The 20,175-nt window shown below is 45.5% G+C and overlaps 1 pseudogene; it reads left to right on the top strand.

Annotated features, from left to right (window-relative positions):
• Nucleotides 1-20,175, top strand: part of LOC135549934 (protein MTSS 1-like) — a 56,636-nt pseudogene that overhangs the window by 25,095 nt on the left and 11,366 nt on the right.

Raw genomic sequence — 20,175 nt, 5'->3', positions numbered from 1 at the left:
CGGCTGTTTCACAAAAGTTCTGAATCTCTATACATATCTTTACGGACACAGCTAGCTAACTAGCTAACTATTGCGCTTGACAACTTTGGTCCCTGGGCCAAAAACATACATTGACATCTACATTTGGCTGTCTTGTCTGGACCAGACAGAATTTTGGCGACACAGGTTGGTAAACACACTAAACTGTTGGCTCTGGTCTGGACAAAGAGGTGAATCGATCAGGCTGATTGTCAATAAAATGCCACCAACTCTGCTGTGATCAATACGTGTGTGTCAGATGTGGCCTGTTTGGCCAGAGGGCGTTGGCCAGCCTGCAAAGTCAGCACAGCGTGGCAGCACTAAACTACATCCTAAATGGCACCCTATTCCCTATATAGTGCACCACTTTCCACAGGGCCCTGGTCAAAAGTAGTGCACTATATAGAAAATAGGGTGCCATTTCACACAAACCCTACCAGCTTCCATTGCTCTGTATATTTCAAGCACTCTGAGAGCCTATGCTGTAGCTAGCTATGTAGGTTCCTTTCTGGTTTGTAGTATATTGGAGTCATGCTTTCTCTAGGTCCCTTTCAAACTATTCTGGGCCGATTGTTCCGCAACTAGATCCAAACCCTTGTAGATATTTTACGACAAAGCTCATAAAAAGGATTTGTGTTAGTGTTGTTAGTGTCTGTCGATCAAGTTCATTAGCACTCAGTGAATAATTTGTCATCTACAAATGATACATCAGCATAGACAGGTACTAGTTGTCTTCAATATGAATGGGCTATGTCTATATGTTTCTACTGAAATGCTCTGTCATACTACAACGACCATACTGACAGATAGAGACATCAGAGGCAATCTTCCTCCTGCATCAAAGAGGAGGAGAGGAGAGAGGAGGAGAGAAGAGGTAACTCACTGAAGGTGAGAGAAGGGGAGAGGGAAGGGGGGGGAGAGGGCGTGAGGAGAGGGTGAGAAAGAAGGAAGGTGTTGCTGCAATGCAGTGCTCATCATGCCACAGGGCCCCCATGTCACAGCTATTAATAAGGAGTGCTATTCCATACATCAGCTATTCAGGAGGGATCCTGGCAACCAGAGCCCCCGCGCCAACCAACCAGGTTATTTATAGATTTGGGGGTCAGGAGATTTTTCTGAGACTGGTAGTGTAGGGGCAAGACTTCACATACTAGGAGTAGGAGACAGTATGTGCGTGTGTGGAGGGGATGTGAGGAGATGGGGGGGTGTGTGTGTGTGCCTGCATGCCCATGTGTGTGTGTGTTTTGTGTGCGTGGTGCAGGAAATATGTCCGGAATTTTCCAAAGGTCTTCTGGATTTCAATTAGATGTAAACACACCACCACCAAAGTACTGTAGCATATAAACACTGCTCACTATGTAAGATTGTGAGCGTAAGACTGTGTTGAGAAAGAGTTGAATTGTCAGAGCTGTGGTATAATGCATTAGGGAGGAGCTGGAGCTTTATTACAGATGGATGCCGTTCAGCAGAGGAAGTCCGATACATTTGTTCTGTATGTAGAGAGCGATAAGGAGTAAGATGGAGAGAGATTTATGTTTACTGCTACGGTCTCCATGGCAACCCTCGAGCATCCTGGGGTGGAAAAATTGTATTTTCCCCGTCGTTGCTGTCTGGCCTTTTGCTGGAGACCTGTCATATTGACAAGGCACTGAAGAGCTCATGTTAGAAAAACATAACTTTTCACTGCTTCTACAGAAATGCAGAGATTTGAATGGCAGTGGAGCGAGTGATAGGATAGGATGCAACAGTATTAATCCATCTGCAGCTAACTTCTGAGTTTGGCAGCATAAGCTCCTATAAGAGACAAACCTTACAGTTATAGATCTGGATGACCAGTGGGTACTTGAAAATAAAGAGCTCCATGTTACACACAGATACATAATAGGACAGGAGTCATTATCCCCCGAACAGTTGTTGAACTGAAGGAGCACTTTACAGATGTAGGATCCTAATTTGAGCCAGTTTGCTACATCAGGAAAATAATCCTACAGCAACAAGAACTGTGAATTATTATGTGGATTATAATTCATGGACATTTTTATAGGCGTTGATCCATTCTTTCGTAAGGGGAAATCAAGTCTGACATTTCGAGGTGGAAATTACAAACTTCAGAAGTGGTTTAAACCTCAAATACACAACATGTTTTAAAAGTTCTCCTGCAACAGGAGGATCAAATTAAGATCCTATCTTTACATAATACTGTAACATCTGCTTCCAACTCACACCCACACACACGCAGATCCCCGGAACGCAGTTCACACTCTCAAACACCCAGATCCCCTGAAAGAAGCTCACTCTCCAGATCCCAATCACCTGAATTCTAATCACCTGTTCACACACCTGTATGTCATTATCTCACACTTTTCTGTTCTTCGCACCCCATCACTGTGAGGTATTGTTTGTTTTGTGACACATCTTTCGGAGCTCTGTTTTTCCTGTGATGTACTCCTCCAGTGTATGATGTTTTTTTGCCTGCCTCACTAACGACGCCTTTTGCCTATTCCCTGCCTGTCGGATTTCCTGTTATCTAGCTATTGCCTGATCTCCCGGACTATGTTACTAGCCTTTTCCCTGCCTGTACTGTTGCCCTTTTGGACCCCCTGTGTATGACCTTCTGCCTTCCCTTAGACCCAGCTACCTGCCTCCTCCTGTGGTCCTTTGCAATAAACACCTGCTGCGCCCTGCGCTTGAAACCAGCTCTCTGTCTCCCTTCGTGTTCATTACAGTAACACAATATCCCAACCCCCTTAAAACATGTAACTCCACCATTCATTTTTAATAGCTTTACATGGCCAATCTCGGCAGATGGAAATATCGGTAAGAAATACCACACCATACAATAACATATGGAAATATCAAACCACAGCACATTATTACAGTTCTGTTAATGCAATAGTAGATGGATGATGGAGTGGTCATGCAAACAGAGTGACGACAGTCAGACAACCAATACACAGAAACCTACTGAATGATAGATGAGGAAGATATGGAAAGGAGCTTAGAATGTGAACCATGGCCACTAATTATTGTGAGCACCAGTTCATGGTTGGATGAATTGACATGAATGGTATTTTAATAATTCATCGACTTAAACCCCAGCTATGGATATTGAAATATATCACGGTACTTCCTAGGCGATCAGTGACAGTCCGCTGAAATGTATTTCGTGTATGAAATGGATTTGGTTTGAGAAACATCATAAGAGCATGTACTGAATTGGGTAAAATACTGTTGAAAAACGATTTTCTTTTACAGTAATGACTAAATGCACAAGCTATTTTCTGCATTGCCCACGGTTTGAAATGATGTCCATCAGCAAGTGCAGCAATACAATGCAGAACTCAATAAATTAGCTACAGTGTATCTGGCCATTCCATTGTCCACTGCACCATTGAATCACACACCCACTTGTTATAATGGAATGTTTTTGAAGAACTTCCTCCTCCCATAGAGCAGCCTGGGTAAGGCCTGAAGTCTATGGAACAATAACCCAGGAGGGAGTCTCTGTCTGGGGGAGAGAGTGGCCATCTGTCCCATGGTGCCTGTATAGCTATTAGCTACTACTAGTCTGCTACTGTTGAGTCCTAGTCAGTCAGTACAGGGGGGGTTGGGAAGAGGTGGGGCTTTTTTTTTTTTACTGTCAAGGGAAACCAGAGGAGCTTTGTGGAAGATGACATTACTTTTTCTTCTGGCGAGGAATCTTTCAACACTTCACACCCTCCTCTACTCTCTCCTTTTTATCCGGAGAGGTGAGGTCATAGGCTTTGTTTGCTTTTCACAAAAAACACAAACGGTCACACTTAAGTGATTAGGGCTCTGTGTGTGTGTAAGTGAGTGACGCAATGAACAGTGTCCTACCTTTTCCCCCAGCAAGCTCCTCCTGATAGTCCTAGACTTAGACAGACCAGGCCAAATGGGACGGGTGTGTTAAAAGTAGTAGCATTTTGAGAAACCACCATGTCAGCTAAGTGATGTGCTCTGCCTGTCTTTTGACCCCTGTCAAAGGGACCTCTGTTGCTTCAGCCCTCCACTGTGAAACTAACTCTCATGTTCATTTACATATAACGACACTATGAGTCATAGATGTTGACCTGAGGGATAAAGCATATGAGATATTTGTAGTATTTTGCTTACTGCAGTTTTCACTGTTGCGCTCTTACTTCTCTATCAGTTCTTTGAAGCTGTAACACAAAGCGATTGACAATGGAATCGGCTGTAAAAGGTTCATATCAGTGACTAAGCTTGGAATAAATGGTGATATCATAGTTTAATATGAAAGGACTTCTATGCATCCTCTGAATGTTTGTGATTTTGCTCATGGATACATTTGTGAACCTGTTCAATAACGACAACAACCTTCAATCATTTGTCTAGGGAATAGCAAATCGTTACAAAACATAACGTGAGATGAGATCCCTCTTCAACCATCTCTGTCTGACAGATTGTGTTGTTGGTCTGGTTTCAGGCGGCACCAGAGACATCGGTTCAGCCCTCACCAGGATGTGTATGAGGCACCGGAGCATCGAGGCCAAGCTCAGGCAGTTCTCCATGTGAGTCACCGTCATCTCCGCCTCTCCGTTCTGCCTTTTCTCTCTCTATTCCATCCTTCTATCTGTCTGAATGCGCTCATTAGCTCATATTGTGCAGAGAGTGAAATAAGATAAGCAGAGTGAAATGAGGAGATTAAATTGCCTTACAGTGCCTACACACACCAGACGCCTAGAGGAACACAACCCCAAAAATGTATTTTGTACATTATCTCTGCTAAGGATCGTTATTCTCCACTCTGTTTGATTTGAGTTGTAATCCCCACCCAAGGGTTTTCATCGACTGCTTGATTAACCCTCTGCAAGACCAGATGGAGGAGTGGAAGAGAGTGGCCAACACTCTGGACAAGGACCACGCCAAAGGTAGGGGTTACACACACACACAGTAAACTACCTCTACCACATACACTTTCTCAAACCTCTCCACACTACACTCTACTCCTTCACCCCATTATTGCCTGCAGTCGTACAGTATAATTCGCATACACTAATCACCTCCATCTACTACAGTAGCACTCTGGTTAGCTAGATATCGCACTTCATACTCCCTTGTGTTTAAAGGAATTACTTTACTTAGTCTGTAGTTCAACAGTGCTTTTATGTGCTTCGACTAACCACTTCAAACCCAATCCCCCTCTCCGCTCAATAATACCCAACCTGGGAGTTCAGTTCTCCCCCGTAGAGAAAAAAAAGAGCAGTCCCTCGTTGCAGGGTTTGATTCCAGCCACCACTTGTCATACTGATGTTACGACAGGAAGTGAGTCCCTCAGAACAAAGATCAATGAGATGTTTCTTTTTTTTTTTAGGAGTCGCCCTCGTTTCGGTTGTTCGCCGCACTTCAAAGCACTGACAATGGCAATGTGCGACACGTTGTGTCCACTGTGTTTCCCTTCCTTCCGCAGAGTACAAGAAAGCCCGTCAGGAGATCAAAAAGAAATCCTCAGACACCCTCAAGCTGCAGAAGAAGGCAAAGAAAGGTAGGGTGACTGAGGATGCCTGGTGTCTGGTTTGGACTGCTTTATGGTGACTGAGGATGCCTGGTGTCTGGTTTGGACTGCTTATGGTGACTGAGGATGCCTGGTGTCTGGTTTGGACTGCTTATGGTGACTGAGGATGCCTGGTGTCTGGTTTGGACTGCTTTATGGTGACTGAGGATGCCTGGTGTCTGGTTTGGACTGCTTATGGTGACTGAGGATGCCTGGTGTCTGGTTTGGACTGCTTATGGTGACTCTGAGGATTCCTGGGGTCTGGTTTGGACTGCTTATGGTGACTGAGGATGCCTGGTGTCTGGTTTGGACTGCTTATGGTGACTATGAGGGTGCCTGGTGTCTGGTTTGGACTGCTTATGATGACTGAGGATGCCTGGTGTCTGGTTTGGACTGTTTATGGTGACTGAGGATGCCTGGTGTCTGGTTTGGACTGCTTATGGTGACTGAGGATGCCTGGTGTCTGGTTTTGACTGCTTATGGTGACTATGAGGATGCCTGGTGTCTGGTTAGGACTGCTTATGGTGACTGAGGATGCCTGGTGTCTGGGTTGGACTGCTTATGGTGATTCTGAGGATGCCTGGTGTCTGGTTTGGACTGCTTATGGTGACTATGAGGATGCCAGGTGTCTGGTTTGGGCTGCTTATGGTGACTATGAGGGTGCCTGGTGTCTGGTTTGGACTGCTTGTGGTGACTGAGGATGCCTGGTGTCTGGTTTGGACTGTTTATGGTGACTGAGGATGCCTGGTGTCTGGTTTGGACTGCTTATGGTGACTGAGGATGCCTGGTGTCTGGTTTGGACTGCTTATGGTGACTCTGAGGATGCCTGGTGTCTGGTTAGGACTGCTTATTGTGACTATGAGGATGCCTGGTGTCTGGTTTGGACTGCGTATGGTGACTATGAGGGTGCCTGGTGTCTGGTTTGGACTGCTTATGGTGACTGAGGATGCCTGGTGTCTGGTTTGGACTGTTTATGGTGACTGAGGATGCCTGGTGTCTGGTTTGGACTGCTTATGGTGACTGAGGATGCCTGGTGTCTGGTTTGGACTGCTTATGGTGACTATGAGGATGCCTGGTGTCTGGTTAGGACTGCTTATGGTGACTATGAGGATGCCTGGTGTCTGGTTTGGACTGCTTATGGTGACTATGAGGATGCCTGGTGTCTGGTTTGGACTGCTTATGGTGACTGAGGATGCCTGGTGTCTGGTTTGGACTGCTTATGGTGACTATGAGGGTGCCTGGTGTCTGGTTTGGACTGCTTGTGGTGACTGAGGATGCCTGGTGTCTGGTTTGGACTGTTTATGGTGACTGAGGATGCCTGGTGTCTGGTTTGGACTGCTTATGGTGACTGAGGATGCCTGGTGTCTGGTTTGGACTGCTTATGGTGACTGAGGATGCCTGGTGTCTGGTTTGGACTGCTTATGGTGACTGAGGATGCCTGGTGTCTGGTTTGGACTGCCTTATGGTGACTGAGGATGCCTGGTGTCTGGTTTGGACTGCTTATGGTGACTCTGAGGATGCCTGGTGTCTGGTTTGGACTGCTTATGGTGACTGAGGATGCGTGGTGTCTGGTTTGGACTGCTTATGGTGACTGAGGATGCCTGGTGTCTGGTTTGGCCTGCTTATGGTGACTGAGGATGCCTGGTGTCTGGTTTGGACTGCTTGTGGTGACTGAGGATGCCTGGTGTCTGGTTTGGACTGCTTGTGGTGACTCTGAGGATGCCTGGTGTCTGGTTTGGACTGCTTGTGGTGACTGAGGATGCCTGGTGTCTGGTTTGGACTGCTTATGGTGACTCTGAGGATGCCTGGTGTCTGGTTTGGACTGCTTATGGTGACTGAGGATGCCTGGTGTTGGGTTTGGCCTGCTTATGGTGACTGAGGATGCCTGGTGTCTGGTTTGGACTGCTTATTGTGACTGAGGATGCCTGGTGTCTGGTTTGGACTGCTTATGGTGACTCTGAGTATGCCTGGTGTTGGGTTTGGCCTGCTTATGGTGACTGAGGATGCCTGGTGTCTGGTTTGGACTGCTTATGGTGACTATGAGGATGCCTGGTGTCTGGTTTGGACTGCATATGGTGATTCTGAGGATGCCTGGTATCTGGTTTGGACTGCTTATGGTGATTCTGAGGATGCCTGGTGTCTGGTTTGGACTGCTTATGGTGACTATGAGGATGCCTGGTGTCTGGTTTGGACTGCTTATGATGACTCTGAGGATGCCTGGTGTCTGGTTTGGACTGCTTATGGTGACTGAGGATGCCTGGTGTCTGGTTTGGACTGCTTATGGTGACTATGAGGGTGCCTGGTGTCTGGTTTGGACTGCTTGTGGTGACTGAGGATGCCTGGTGTCTGGTTTGGACTGTTTATGGTGACTGAGGATGCCTGGTGTCTGGTTTGGACTGCTTATGGTGACTGAGGATGCCTGGTGTCTGGTTTGGACTGCTTATGGTGACTGAGGATGCCTGGTGTCTGGTTTGGACTGCTTATGGTGACTGAGGATGCCTGGTGTCTGGTTTGGACTGCTTATGGTAACTGAGGATGCCTGGTGTCTGGTTTGGACTGCTTATGGTGACTGAGGATGCCTGGTGTCTGGTTTGGACTGCTTGTGGTGACTATGAGGATGTGTGGTGTCTGGTTTGGACTGCTTATGGTGACTGAGGATGCCTGGTGTCTGGTTTGGCCTGCTTATGGTGACTGAGGATGCCTGGTGTCTGGTTTGGACTGCTTGTGGTGACTGAGGATGCCTGGTGTCTGGTTTGGACTGCTTGTGGTGACTCTGAGGATGCCTGGTGTCTGGTTTGGACTGCTTGTGGTGACTGAGGATGCCTGGTGTCTGGTTTGGACTGCTTATGGTGACTCTGAGGATGCCTGGTGTCTGGTTTGGACTGCTTATGGTGACTGAGGATGCCTGGTGTTGGGTTTGGCCTGCTTATGGTGACTGAGGATGCCTGGTGTTGGGTTTGGCCTGCTTATGGTGACTGAGGATGACTGGTGTTTGGTTTGGCCTGCTTATGGTGACTGAGGATGCCTGGTGTTGGGTTTGGCCTGCTTATGGTGACTGAGGATGCCTGGTGTCTGGTTTGGACTGCTTATGGTGACTATGAGGATGCCTGGTGTCTGGTTTGGACTGCATATGGTGATTCTGAGGATGCCTGGTATCTGGTTTGGACTGCTTATGGTGATTCTGAGGATGCCTGGTGTCTGGTTTGGACTGCTTATGGTGACTATGAGGATGCCTGGTGTCTGGTTTGGACTGCATATGGTGATTCTGAGGATGCCTGGTATCTGGTTTGGACTGCTTATGGTGACTGAGGATGCCTGGTGTCTGGTTTGGACTGCTTATGGTGACTCTGAGGATGCCTGGTGTCTGGTTTGGACTGCTTATGGTGACTCTGAGGATGCCTGGTGTCTGGTTTGGACTGCTTATGATGACTGAGGATGCCTGGTGTCTTGTTTGGACTGCTTATGATGACTAATGATGCCTGCTGTCTGGTTTGGACTGCTTATGGTGACTGAGGATGCCTGGTGTCTGGTTTGGACTGCTTATGGTGACTCTGAGGATGCCTGGTGTCTGGTTTGGACTGCTTATGGTGACTCTGAGGATGCCTGGTGTCTGGTTTGGACTGCTTATGATGACTGAGGATGCCTGGTGTCTTGTTTGGACTGCTTATGATGACTAATGATGCCTGCTGTCTGGTTTGGACTGCTTATGGTGACTGAGGATGCCTGGTGTCTGGGTTGGACTGCTTATGGTGATTCTGAGGATGCCTGGTGTCTGGTTTGGACTGCTTATGGTGACTGAGGATGCCTGGTGTCTGGTTTGGACTGCTTATGGTGACTCTGAGGATGCCTGGTGTCTGGTTTGGACTGCTTATGATGACTGAGGATGCCTGGTGTCTTGTTTGGGATGCTTATGATGACTAATGATGTCTGGTGTCTGGTTTGGACTGTGTATGGTGACTGAGGATGCCTGGTGTCTGGTTTGGACTGCTTATGGTGACTGAGGATGCCTGGTGTCTGGTTTGGACTGCTTATGGTGACTATGAGGATGTCTGGTGTCTGGTTTGGACTGCTTATGGTTGACTGAGGATGCCTGGTGTCTGGTTTGGACTGCTTATGATGACTATGAGGATGCCTGGTGTCTGGTTTGGACTGCTTATGGTGACTGAGGATTCCTGGGGTCTGGTTTGGACTGCTTATCGTGATTCTGAGGATGCCTGGTGTCTGGTTTGGACTGCTTATGGTGACTCTGAGGATGCCTGGTGTCTGGTTTGGACTGCTTATGATGACTGAGGATGCCTGGTGTCTTGTTTGGACTGCTTATGATGACTAATGATGTCTGGTGTCTGGTTTGGACTGTGTATGGTGACTGAGGATGCCTGGTGTCTGGTTTGGACTGCTTATGGTGACTATGAGGATGCCTGGTGTCTGGTTTGGACTGCTTATGGTGACTAAGGATGCCTGGTGTCTGGTTTGGACTGCTTATGGTGACTATGAGGATGCCTGGTGTCTGGTTTGGACTGCTTATGATGACTATGAGGATGCCTGGTGTCTGGTTTGGACTGCTTATGGTGACTGAGGATTCCTGGGGTCTGGTTTGGACTGCTTATCGTGATTCTGAGGATGCCTGGTGTCTGGTTTGGACTGCTTATGGTGACGGAGGATGCCTGGTGTCTGGTTTGGACTGCTTATGATGACTGAGGATGCCTGGTGTCTTGTTTGGACTGCTTATAATGGCTAATGAAGCCTGGTGTCTGGTTTGGACTTCTTATGGTGACTGAGGATGCCTGGTATTGGGTTTGGACTGCTTATGGTGACTGAGGATGCCTCGTGTCTGGTTTGGACTGCTTATGGTGACTGAGGATGCCTGGTGTCTGGTTTGGACTGCTTATGGTGACTCTGAGGATGCCTGGTGTCTGGTTTGGACTGCTTATGATGACTGAGGATGCCTGGTGTCTTGTTTGGACTGCTTATGATGACTAATGATGTCTGGTGTCTGGTTTGGACTGTGTATGGTGACTGAGGATGCCTGGTGTCTGGTTTGGACTGCTTATGGTGACTATGAGGATGCCTGGTGTCTGGTTTGGACTGGTTATGGTGACTGAGGATGCCTGGTGTCTGGTTTGGACTGCTTATGGTGACTATGAGGATGTCTGGTGTCTGGTTTGGACTGCTTATGGTTGACTGAGGATGCCTGGTGTCTGGTTTGGACTGCTTATGATGACTATGAGGATGCCTGGTGTCTGGTTTGGACTGCTTATGGTGACTGAGGATTCCTGGGGTCTGGTTTGGACTGCTTATTGTGATTCTGAGGATGCCTGGTGTCTGGTTTGGACTGCTTATGGTGACGGAGGATGCCTGGTGTCTGGTTTGGATTGCTTATGATGACTGAGGATGCCTGGTGTCTTGTTTGGACTGCATATGATGACTAATGATGCCTGCTGTCTGGTTTGGACTGCTTATGGTGACTGAGGATGCCTGGTGTCTGGTTTGGACTGCTTATGGTGACTCTGAGGATGCCTGGTGTCTGGTTTGGACTGCTTATGATGACTGAGGATGCCTGGTGTCTTGTTTGGACTGCTTATGATGACTAATGATGTCTGGTGTCTGGTTTGGACTGCTTATGGTGACTATGAGGATGCCTGGTGTCTGGTTTGGACTGCTTATGGTGACTGAGGATGCCTGGTGTCTGGTTTGGACTGCTTATGGTGACTATGAGGATGTCTGGTGTCTGGTTTGGACTGCTTATGGTTGACTGAGGATGCCTGGTATTGGGTTTGGACTGCTTATGGTGACTGAGGATGCCTCGTGTCTGGTTTGGACTGCTTATGGTGACTATGAGGATGCCTGGTGTCTGGTTTGAACTGCTTATGGTGACTGAGGATGCCTGGTGTCTGGTTTGGCCTGCTTATGGTGACTGAGGATGCCTGGTGTCTGGTTTGGACTGCTTATGGTGACTATGAGGATAACTGGTGTCTGGTTTGGACTGCTTATGCTGACTGAGGATGCCTGGTGTCTGGTTTGGACTGCTTATGGTGACTATGAGGATGCCTGGTGTCTGGTTTGTACTGCTTATGGTGACTGAGGATTCCTGGTGTCTGGTTTGGACTGCTTATGGTGATTCTGAGGATGCCTGGTGTCTGGTTTGGACTGCTTATGGTGATTCTGAGGATGCCTGGTGTCTGGTTTGGACTGCTTATGATGACTCTGAGGATGCCTGGTGTCTGGTTTGGACTGCTTATGGTGACTGAGGATGCCAGGTGTCTGGTTTGGACTGCTTATGGTGACTATGAGGATGCCTGTTGTTGGGTGTGGACTGCTTATGGTGACTGAGGATGCCTGGTGTCTGGTTTGGACTGCTTATGATGACTGAGGATGCCTGGTGTCTTGTTTGGACTGCTTATGATGACTAATGATGCCTGGTGTCTGGTTTGAACTGCTTATGGTGACTGAGGATGCCTGGTGTTGGGTTTGGGCTGCTTATGGTTACTGAGGATGCCTGGTGTCTGGTTTTGGACTGCTTATGAGGATCTAGGATGCCCGGTGTCTTGTTTGTACTGCTTAAGATGACTAATGATGCCTGGTGTCTGGTTTGGACTGCTTATGGTGACTATGAGGATGCCTGGTGTCTGGTTTGGCCTGCTTATGGTGACTGAGGATGCCTGGTGTCTGGTTAGGACTGCTTATGGTGACTCTGAGGATGCCTGGTGTCTGGTTTGGACTGCTTATGGTGACTGAGTACGCCTGGTGTCTGGTTTGGACTGCTTATGGTGATTCTGAGAATGCCTGGTGTCTGGTTTGGACTGCTTATGATGACTAATGATGCCTGGTGTCTGGTTTGGACTGCTTATGGTGACTGAGGATGCCTGGTGTTGGGTTTGGACTGCTTATGGTGACTGAGGATGCCTGGTGTCTGGTTTGGACTGCTTATGGTGACTATGAGGATAACTGGTGTCTGGTTTGGACTGCTTATGCTGACTGAGGATGCCCGGTGTCTTGTTTGTACTGCTTAAGATGACTAATGATGCCTGGTGTCTGGTTTGGACTGCTTATGGTGACTATGAGGATGCCTGGTGTCTGGTTTGGACTGCTTATGGTGACTGAGGATGCCTGGTGTCTGGTTTGGACTGCTTATGGTGACTATGAGGATGCCTGGTGTCTGGTTTGGACTTCTGATGGTGACTATGAGGATGCCTGTTGTCTGGTTTGGACTGCTTATGGTGACTATGAGGATGCCTGGTGTCTGGTTTGGACTGCTGATGGTGACTATGAGGATGCCTGGTGTCTGGTTTGGACTGCTTATGACTGGAACCAGGCTCTCTGTGACTTTGACTTTGAAGGTAAATCCGATATGGTGGTGGAGGGAGGAGACAAAAGTGTTGATACTGAATTCTACCAAGACACATCTCATACTGTCCCAGGTGACAGGGCAAAGTGTCAGAATAGTTATGGGATGAGAGGCAGAAGAGACAGTTATTTTTGGGAAGTTATCTGTCTGGATTTAGGGAGGGACTATATTGTGCAAATAACAATCCATTCGATTTTATTACAGACCTTATATCTTTACGATTTTGGGCCAAACGTCTAATATATTCTGCAATGCATAAGTTAATTAGGATATGTGACAATTCTGCAACCTGTAGCTATTTAAGAACAGGTCTCCTTTTGCTGGGTCTAAACTGACTGAGATTTTTCCTTTCTACTCCAACTGCCATTGTTGCATCTGATCACGCCCCTGTTCTTTCCAGCTGATGTGTTCGGTAAGTCGCTGCCCCCTGTAGCACCCTTTGTGTCACGGTTCTCTGTTGACCTGTTGACCGCCGTTGACCTTTCCCACCTGTGTGTGGTCTCGTCACCGTTCCCTGTCACATTGTCTACTGCTCTGTTTCATATTGTGAGGTCACATTCCTCACTCAAGGGTTAAAAATCTCCTGAATGCCCAAAATAGTTCCTCGTCCCTACTTCTCTTCTTCTTCCGGTCTCCCCTGAGGTCCCCCCCCCCCCCACAACCCTCACTGTGTCATGAGTTTGGTCTGCTTCCAAATATACCTCACTGACTCCCTTTGGCTTTTCGCTGCAGCTTAATTTTGTATCATCAGGGGAGATCAGGAATGGGGCAGCATCACTAAATAATTGTGGAATTCATTATCTGTCTGGCTCCAACATACAGGTAACTGCCAAAATAAAGTAAACACCAACATAGTGTCTTAATAGGGCGTTGGGCCACCACAAGCTGCCTAAACAGCGCCAATGCACATTGGCAAAGACTCTACAAGTGTCTGGAACTCTATTGGAGGGATGCGACACCATTCTTTCATGAGAAATTCCATCATTTGGGGTTTTGTTGATGGTGGTGAAAAAAATGTCTAAGGCACAGCTCCAGAATATTGCATAAGGTTTCAATTGGGTTGAGATCTTGTGACTGACACACACACACACACACACACACACATATTCTCAAAACGGTCCTTCGCTCACTATCTTACATAGTGAGCAGTGTTTATATGCTACATTACTTTGGTGGTGGTGTGTTTACATCTAATTGAAATCCAGAAGACCTTTGGAAAATTCCAGACATATTTCCTGCTACGCACACACGTATGCTACGCATGCTCCTTTGAGACCCCTCTTTCAAAGTCTCTGAGATCTCTTCTTCTAGCCATGCTAGCCAAAATAATGGGCAACTGACAATTTTTATACACCCTAAGCATGATGGGATGTTAATTGCTTAATTACCTCAGGAGCCACACCTGTTTGGGAGCACCTGCTTTCAATATACTTTGTGTCCCTCATTTACTCAAGTGTTTATTTTGGAAGTTACCTGTAGATCTCCACTAAAACCACTTTTAAAGGAGCCATTTCTGTATTGCACAGTCACCGCCAACAATCAGGGCCTCTTCTCTGACAGCTCTGATATGATATAGACTTGTGAGCACTTTTCAACCTCTTGTTGTTTAGAGAAATGTTTTGATCTGACTCCTGCACTATGTCTCACCCTCACCATGTTATGAAACCAAGTACCGCTTGTATTGTGATATACCTGTTTACAGAATTTGTAGATTTTAGACATATATCGTTCATGTTTGTAGAGGTTTCCAATGTTGTTATATTCAATGTGATAGAATGCTAAAACATTATGAATGGTACTCCCTGGCATGCATTCACCATACACATGAAAAAACGAGACATCTGCCTCATGAACCAGTCTGTTTTAGTTGCATAAAATGCCTGTTATGATTGTATACAAGACCATATTATCCTGACCGTCAAAATAGTTTGATTTCCACCTTCAAACCCGTCCGTAAGACAAAACAAACAGGACCGAGAACTGACCCCTGAGGAACCTCAAATGTGGTCAGAGCACTCTGGTCCAATAGTCTCCTTAGCCTATTATATGGTGCAGGGAAACTCCCCCAGTGCATTCCAATGAGTGTAATGAGAGCAATGGAGAGCATCAACATGCCGAATGTGATCCAAATGTTGGTTCTGTGTCCCTTTAAGGAATTCCGTTGCAGTGCTTTCCCTGGAAAATAAGAAGGGCCTCCATCTATCTAGCCGTAACCACATAACTAGTACTGGCTCTTCTGAGAAATGTAACATTTTAATTGCATGTTTACGTCCCTAAAACCTACAGAGGAGATTACTGAACGTTTCTTTACTAGTTCAGACAACAGTTGTATTCTTTTAGCACACCATGATACTTAATCTACATTGATTGTGCATTTTACATTAGTTAATAGACCAATAAGAAAGAGAATTCCAACACTTTTTTTATTCATTGATATGACTCATCTAAATTTTAGAATGTCAGTAAAACCAAAGACAGGTTTGATACAATTAAGTGGTTAAGTTTGAGAGGGTAAAATGCCCAAACTCAGAACAATGCACTGTTTTGCGTTACACAAGTGCACGTCAATGGGGGGGGGGGGACAATATCCTGCTTTAACTCTGTGTACCTTGCCTAGGGCTGTGGTTCTTCACTGTGTTCCTGAATGCTGAGCTTGTGTAATATTGTGAGGGTGTGACCCTGATGTAAACACTAACCGGTTCCACAGCTTGATTTGATTGGTGCTTGAGATAGCACTGTGAGGATTGCGCTCATAGATATAAATTAGTGATCAAAAGATTAAGCGTGATGTAGTACAAGGGATTGGTTGGAATTGTAATTACAAAGATGGTTGGGACTGTGGTGATGGTTATATCTATATAACTATATATCTGAGGATGATGGTGACAACTGAAAACCACAACAATTGAATTAAAACATATCTATAAGAGACATTGGTGACTTTTCGTCCTGTTTTCACCTCAGAATTCTTTCGGTCATAAACATCTGGCTTGAGACTGAAAATAGTTTATTTTGCTGTGTACTCAGATAGACCTCAAACTAACAAAGTGTGTGTGTGTGTGTGTGTGTGTGTGTGTGTGTGTGTGTGTGTGTGTGCATGCCGCAGGCCGGGGGGACATCCAGCCCCAGCTGGACAATGCCATGCAGGACATCAGTGATAAGTACCTGCTTCTGGAGGAGACAGAGAAGCAGGCGGTCAGGAAGGCCCTGGTGGAGGAGCGGAGCCGCTTCTGCACCTTCGTCTCCATGCTGAGGCCCGTCGTGGTGAGTCCCCACCAACAGCCTGTGTTGTCAAACACAGGTCATTATTTAGGGTTTGCTGGGCCGAAGAAAATATGTAGAAATTAAGTAGAATCTGCGAACACAATTGTTTCAACACATTCTAACCAATCATGTTGTTCTAACATATGAGTTCCAGCCAATAGCATCTTTGTTATGGATGTTAATATACAGTGCACTTCGACGGTCCAAACAACCATCTCATCCTTTTAAAGTGAACTATTTGGAGATTTCTTTTAATGAAGGTGTTTGTGTACCCAAGTGTTGCATTTCTTAGTAAATGTTTATTCTGTAAGTATACACAATCTGTGCTAGTCCATGCTGGTCAGTTTACTTCTCCTCTGCACCTGTGAACGTGATTAATGTAATCTATTTTAAGTTGTTCTATTGCCATTGAATATTGCTCTCCAAAGAGATTCAGAAAAATCCCATTAGAGGGATGACCTGCTTCAATTCACTGAAGTCTAAAAGTAGAACTATTGAGTCGATGGAGAACAAGCTCAAATTTGAAGTGTATACCACAATTCTAAGTTAGCACAAGCCCTTACACCAACCTACCTTTCTTGTCCATCAGGAAGAGGAGATGTCCATGTTGGGGGAGATCACTCACCTGCAGACCCTCACTGACGACCTGAAGGCTCTGACCATGGACCCACACAAGCTGCCCCCCGCCAGCGAGCAGGTCAGTGATTTGGTCCGCACTCTCAGGACAGGGCTAATAGTCCTCTTTTTGCATGTTACACTCGTGTTCTGGATATCTGTAAGTGTTCCTGTGTTACTGATTCACATGATTGGAGGGTCATTGGTAAATACCTCTATTTCCCTGTAGAAATAGGGCTGTCAAGAGCTTTTTTTTACAAGATGTTTGGTTTATAAATTGTCTTGTTGTGATGTTTTTCCTCCCAGGTCATTCTGGACCTAAAGGGATCTGAGAGCAGCTGGTCCTACCATACCCCTCCTTCCTCCCCCAGCACCATAGCATCCAGGAAGTCCAGCATGTGCAGGTTAGTGAGCATGCCCAATAATCACCACTACACCAAAAACCTCTCCGCTGATAGTAGTGACTGGGAGTGACGCATCAGCCGAGCATCAGTCCTCCTCCGTCATATGATGGATCGGAGCTGGAACTGAAGCTTTGGCATTATTGCCATAATTGGGATGTTTACAAATGTGAGGCCGCAGTGGCCTCTCTGAAATGAACGAGTTAATGATCAATGATTTTTGAGGAGGCCTGTTATGTGAGGCACTAGGGCCAGAGAGACCATCCAATTTGTTTTCCAGGCAAGCTTGTTAGCAACCTCTGCTTGTGACTGGCGCTGTAACATATTCAAACGGTAGCTGTTTGCAATGTGCCTAGTAACAGTCTTTCAGTAGAAAACCATTGGCTCTCCTGGAAGGTTGGATACATTTTAGCTGGTTTGTAAACCGATAAAAAAACAAAAAGCTGTGAATATTGTTTTGACTCAATATTTATTTATCTATTTACTTAGTTAAGACAGTTGAGAACCAGTTACCAATATACAAATGACTGTGTTCTCTCCTCATCTCTCGCAGTAGTCTGAACAGCGTCAACAGCAGCGACTCTCGCTCCAGCGGCTCTCACTGCCACTCCCCCACCTCCCACTACCGCTACCGGAGCTCCGCCCTCCCTCAGCAAGGCCCCGCCCGCCTCTCCAGTGTCTCCTCCCATGACTCTGGCTTCATCTCCCAGGATGCCTATCAGTCCAAGTCTCCCTCGCCGATGCCCTCTGACACCAACCCACAGGTACTACAGAGAGACGAGCCTGAGAACAGGAACTTATGGTGACAATAATTATGGCTCTGGTCATATTCAAATCAAATCAACTTGTATTTGTCTACAGGTGTAGAACGTACCGTGAAAAGCTTACTTACAAGCCCTTAACCTTTCTAGGGCGGAACCCCTCGACAACATTCCGCTGAAAAGGCAGTGCGCGAAATTCAAAAATATTTTTTAGAAATATGTAACTTTCACACATTAACAAGTCCAATACAGCAAATGAACGATAAACATCTTGTTAATCTACCCATCTTGTCTGATTTCAAAAATGCTTTACAGCAAAAGCACAACATATGATTATGTTAGGTCATAGCCAAGTCAAAAAAACACGCATCCATTTTCCCAGCCAAAGATAGGAGTCACAAAAAGCAGAAATATAGATAAAATGAATCACTAACCTTTGATGATCTTCATCAGATGACACTCATAGGACATCATGTTACACAATACATGTATGTTTTGTTCGATAATGTGCATATTTATATCCAAAAATCTCAGTTTACATTGGCGCCTTACGTGCAGTAATGTTTTGATTCCAAAAAATCTGGTGATTTTGCAGAAATACTCATAATAAACATTGATGAAAGATACAAGTGTTATTCACAGAATTAAAGATAGACTTTTCCTTAATGCAACCGCTGTGTCAGATTTAACTTCTTGCGTCTCGCAATCCCGGATCCGGGATTCTATTTATAGCCTCAAGCTCATTAGCATAACGCAACGTTAACTATTCATGAAAATCGCAAATGAAATGAAATAAATATATTTGCTCTCAAGCTTAGACTTTTGTTTACAACACAGTCATCTCAGATTTTCAAAATATGCTTTTCAACCATAGCTAAACAAGCATTTGTGTAAGAGTATTGAGCGCTAACATAGCTATAAGCCTAGAATTCAGCCAGCAACATTTTCACAAAAACAAGAAAATCATTCAAATAAAATCATTTACCTTTGAAGAACTTCAGATGTTTTCAATGAGGAGACTCTCAGTTAGATAGCAAATGTTCAGTTTTTCAAAAAAATATTATTTGTGTAGGACAAATTGCTTCGTTTTGTTCACGTTTGGCTATGGAAAAAACCTGTATCCAGTTATAGCCTCAAGCTCATTAGCATAACGTAACGTTAACGATTTCTGAAAATCGCAAATAAAATGAAAATAATGCGCCTGCTCTCAAGCTTAGCCTTTTCTTAACAACACTGTCATCTCAGATTTTCAAAATATGCTTTTGAACCATAGCAAATCACTAATTTGTGTAAGAGTATGCTAAGCTAGCTTAGCATTTTGAGTAGCATTTAGCACGCAACATTTTCACAAAAACCAGATAACCAAATAAATAAAATCATTTACCTTTGAAGAGCTTCGGATGTTTTCAATGAGGAGACTCTCAGTTACATAGCAAATGTTCAGTTTTTCCTGAAAGAATCTTTGTGTAGGAGAAATCGCTCCGTTTTGTACATCACACACAAATTCAGTCACCAACAACGTCAAACTTTTTCCGAATTAACTCCATAATATCGACCGAAACATGGCAAACAAATCCTCAAGGTGCTTTTTCACATATCTCTTCATTGATATATCGTTCGTGGAAGCCTGCTTTCTTCTCTGAATTCCATGGAAAAATACTTGCAGCTGAGGTTTGCGCATCAATTTCGGCACAGGACACCGGGCGGACACCTGGTAAATGTGGTCTCTTATGGTCAATCTTCCAATGATATGCCTACAAATACGTCACAATGCTGCAGACACCTTGGGGAAACGACAGAAAGGGCAGGCTCATTCCTCTCGCATTCACAGCCATATAAGGAGACAATGGAAAACGGAGCCTCAAAAATCCTGCTGATTTCCTGGATGCCGTTTCATCTTGGTTTTCCCTGTAGCTCACGTTCTAGGGCACGCACAGAGAATATCTTTGCAGTTCTGGAAACGTCAGTGTTTTCTTTCCAAAGCTATAAATTATATGCATAAGTCGAGCATCTTTTTGTGACAAAATATTGCGCTTAAAATGGGCATGTCTTTTTATCCAAAAATGATATAGCGCCCCCAGAGTTTCAAGAGGTTAAAAAAAAAACATCATCTGAGAACGGCGCTCAGAACCCAAAACAGCCAGAGGAATATCCGCCAATTTTGGAGTCAACAAAGTTAGAAACAACACCATAAATATTCACTTACCTTTGATGATCTTCATTAGAATGCACTCCCAG

Source organism: Oncorhynchus masou, chromosome 12, assembly GCF_036934945.1.
Source record: "Oncorhynchus masou masou isolate Uvic2021 chromosome 12, UVic_Omas_1.1, whole genome shotgun sequence".
Classification (NCBI taxonomy): Eukaryota; Metazoa; Chordata; class Actinopteri; order Salmoniformes; family Salmonidae; genus Oncorhynchus; species Oncorhynchus masou.
The sequence above is the reverse complement of the archived record's forward strand: the minus strand, read 5'-3'. Positions and strand labels throughout refer to the sequence as shown.